This window comes from Limulus polyphemus, unplaced genomic scaffold (assembly GCF_000517525.1).
Source record: "Limulus polyphemus unplaced genomic scaffold, Limulus_polyphemus-2.1.2 Scaffold3732, whole genome shotgun sequence".
In the NCBI taxonomy this organism is placed as follows: Eukaryota; Metazoa; Arthropoda; class Merostomata; order Xiphosura; family Limulidae; genus Limulus; species Limulus polyphemus.
This window is the reverse complement of record NW_013669342.1, coordinates 22,951-27,528: the sequence shown is the minus strand read 5'-3', so window position 1 is coordinate 27,528 and position 4,578 is coordinate 22,951.

The window sequence follows — 4,578 nt, the reverse complement described above, 5'->3', positions numbered from 1 at the left end:
TTCATAAATTTTTCTAATAGAAATAATAAAACGCCTTTTATTTCACTGGATGTCGTATTTTAAGGGTAATTACTTGTTGTCAAAAAAAAAAAAGAGGAGAAAGCAGCCAATCAAAAACAAATTCTAGGTATTTAGAGTAATTCAACAAGGCCAACAGTAAAATGACTAAAGGCAGAAAAGTGCAGAGTAAATTAAAATGTTGGAGGCTCATTGACAAAAAAGGGCACTTTTCAAGCGTCGTCAGATAAGAGTTGGGGAAGGGTGTTTAGAGGAGACTATGGGTTGCTTTTGGTACACATAGATTAGAAAGTCATGAGAAACAAACTGATTCTTTTTTATTCATTTTCAGTTGTTTTTATAAATAGTTTAAAAATGTAAAAATAAATGGTGATTTATTGCGCACTAACACTTAATATCATCTTCCAATTATTCTTTTTACTGTAAAGACCTACAAGTTCCTGTGTTCCATTCATTTCATCTTTACTGTAAAGACCTACAAGTTCCTGTGTTCCATTCATTTCATCTTTACTGTAAAGACCTACAAGTTCCTGTGTTCCATTCATTTCATTTTTACTGTAAAGATCTGCAAGTTCCCGTGTTCCATTCATTTAATTTTTACTGTAAAGACTTACAAGTTCCTGTGTTCCATTCATTTCATCTTTACTGTAAAGATCTACAAGTTCCTGTGTTCCATTCATTTCATTCTTACTGTAAAGACCTACAAGTTCCTGTGTTCCATTCATTTCATTTTTACTGTAAAGACCTACAAGTTCCTGTGTTCCATTCATTTCATTTTTACTGTAAAGACCTACAAGTTCCTGTGTTCCATTCATTTCATTTTTACTGTAAAGATCTACAAGTTCCTGTGTTCCATTCATTTCATTTTTACTGTAAAGATCTGCAAGTTCCTGTGTTCCATTCATTTCATTTTTACTGTAAAGACTTAAAAGTTCCTGTGTTCCATTCATTTCATTTTTACTGTAAAGACTTACAAGTTCCTGTGTTCCATTCATTTCATTTTTCCTGTAAAAACCTACAAGTTCCTGTGTTCCATTCATTTTAAGCTGTTTTTTCTCTCTCTACCAAATAACTCTCAGCAAGGGAGGTGTGAAATAGGGAGTATCTTTTAGTAGTTGTTGATAATTTTTATGACTGAGAAAAAGGGCACTTTTGGAGCATAAGGGCAGGGGCTGTAGCCCACCCGGTCACCCCCTGTGCACGCTACTGACTAAAGTTATCCTATTTCACGTGTAATTAGTTATACTACAAAGAAGTAAGGGTACACCATACCGGAGACTAGATTTAATCGTAATTCGGGCCTCTCGCCTGTTACAAAATAAAACTGCACTGCGCACTCAACCCCCACAACATTCTACTGTATGTTACCTGCGCACTCAACCCACAACGTTCTACTTGTATGTTACCTGCGCACTCAACCCCACAACGTTCTACTTGTATGTTACCTGCGCACTCAACCCCACAACATTATACTGTATGTTACCTGCGCACTCAACCCACAACGTTCTACTTGTATGTTACCTGCGCACTCAACCTACAACGTTCTACTTGTATGTTACCTGCGCACTCAACCTCACAACATTATACTTGTATGTTACCTGCGCACTCAACCCCACAACATTCTACTTGTATGTTACCTGCGCACTCAACCCCCACAACATTCTACTGTATGTTACCTGCGCACTCAACCTCACAACATTCTACTTGTATGTTACCCTTTACTGTCTACACCCAGTTATGTGGGAGTGGTTGCTTAAAACTAAAGTAAAAACATACAGAAATGAAAACAGCGGATCATTAAAACGGACCTCTGGGGTTGATAGATAAAAGGTGTATCATGCGCATGCGTGTGTAAGCTAAGAAGGTTTAAGGCCGAATGAACATAGTAATCAGAGAAATCTATAATGATGTTTAACTGTTATTATAAGTTACTTCAGTTACAATCTCTTAAGTTTTATTTTATTTTATTCTGCTGAAATTAAATAAAAATGCCAATATTTATGAAAAAATAAAATAAAATATTCTTTAAGGTACATGGATACAATACCATTATTAAACATTAGTTTTACGAACTAGCTATTTTATTTTTTATTGTAATTTCTTCGAAACTTTAACAAAGGTGATAGAATAACATTTTTGCCTAAAGTTAAAAGAATATTACTGTAAAAAGGGAAATTCGCAAGAAGTATTAAAAATTATAATACCTAAATCTACATAATAAGCTTTAAGTAAAGAAACAGAAGTACTGTATATATATAATGATAAATATCACTATGTAAACTTAATAAAATAATCAATGTATTAATATATAAATTACAATAAACCATCATTGGAAGTAAATGCTCCCCAGTGGCACAGCGGTAAGTCTGAGGACTTATAACGCTAAAAATCAGGTTTCGATACCAGTGGTGCACAGAGCAACGGATAGTCCTGACGATGTTAAATTTCTTAATTTGCATTAGTTTTCTTACTATATTTACATATACAAACCGAAATAAAAAAATATAATTCAATCTTCATAAGTTACAAATGGACAGAGTTCAGCGCCATAAGCCCGTTTGTGCAGTACACCACAATCGTGAAGATTTATACTCATTGCCAAAGGTATAACTGGAATGGTACCATCCATAAAGCATCAGGTCTTGTTCAAACGCAGATGAAAAAAAATATATTCATGAAAAAACGGTTGAAGTAGTCCTAGCTGCTTAAACCCACATGTTTGGACCACCATTCACCAACTGTGGGTGTGATGGTGGTCTTGAATTCCGTAGGATTTTAAAGGTTTTAAACTAAAGTAAATGTATTGTAACGATTGAAATTAGTACTGTATAGTGCCATATAGCACTGTTAAGGTCACCCAACCGCCACAATTTGATTTAATTAGTGTTAAATCTATTACAAGACAGTGGAAGTTTAAATATTGATTACAGAACAATGTGATTTGGTGCATTCTAAGTTTAAGTATCCAAAAAAAACCCAATACATATCATAAAATATGAAGAGGGGTAACGAAGAAAGTAAGTGAAGTTTAACACGGTAACAGATGTACAACGTTTTGATAAGGTTTTGTGACCATCAGATACAAAACGTTGTGCATGTGTTGCACTTAATTCACTACTCTCAGATTTGTCATCAAACTACATATAAAAGTTACTCCAGTTTCAGCAACCGAGCAGTTCAAGCGTTACAGTTTCTTACCAACATTTCCGAAACCCAAAGTTCTTTATAGATTGTTTCCTTCTAGTGTTAACTGAAAGGAGCAAGTTTGGAGAAAAACGTGTATTTTAGATCGTAAACCTAGTTACGTTGTTTGTCTCCCTGATGAAGCAGACGTGATAAGTAGTTTTATTCTGTTAGAGGAAACACGTATGAAATAACGCAATTAGCTGTTCGAGATGTTTTCGATTACAGATTAAGTTTTACGTGTATCTCCGTACACGTCTCAGTCTACGGATCTAACTTTTTCAAATCTTATATTGTGCAGATCTATCTTTCCAAATACTGCATTACTTGTGGCTCCATCTGTCGAAGACGGCATTATTTACGGATTTTAATTCACAAACTCTTCTTATGTTCTTCTAATTGAACGTGGTATTGACCAGAAATCGATATCGGATTAATTCTCCACACAGAAGCTTGAGCTAAGTCATAGGAACAAATTTAGTGCAGTGTTATACATTTTTACGTTCATCACAATATTACACTGAAAAAAAAAACAAAACGAAAAAGGCTTAGACATCTCATTTGATATCGTGGTTGTCTGTGATGCTTACAGAACTTGAAATGACAGGAAGGATTCTCAACAGGTAAGCTATATTGTTCCTTGTGGTTGTTTCAATGGAATTCTACACATCAAGCTTGACAAGATGATGGAAACTTTGTGTTTTTCGTTGTTCGAATGGCTCCACAAAACCTTCGAAATCGGAGCTCTCCGTTGATGAAAAACATTCTCCTCATCTGTAAATGTATTGATTTTAATAGCAGAGCGAAAATGTTCCTTCGTTAGGAGGACTCGTAGTGTACAAACAACGTCATTAAAGTGTGTAACGCCGTGGGAACCTTCACCACATGCTTCAATCGCTTCTATTCACTTTAAACAGAAAGAATCTAGTTACATTAAGTACAAAAGACATCCAAAATCTGCAGCTGTTATTCCTTACCTTGTAATACCTCTCGGATCTTTCAATAGGAAATGGAAAAAAAACAACAGCAAAATTTCTACCTTTTCCTTTAATGTGTACATTTGTTTTACGTAAAAACAAAAATCGAAATTTCCTGTGAAGAAAATGTGAAACGAATAAGAATGACAGAAGCAAATGAACAGATTGATTTTGGATAACACTAAACTGGGAAATTCATAAAGGTCACAGTGCGAAAGAATAAAATAAATATTGTGTATTTATAGATTGTTAGCTTTGTTGTTAAGCGTTTTGTGCTATGCTCGCCGCAGGGATAGAATTTTGGATTTTAGCGTTATAAGCCTGCTGCAACACCGGGAGGGATTCATAAAACAAGTTTGCTTGTTTGAATTCGATGACGAGGAACCCACTTTGAGATTAA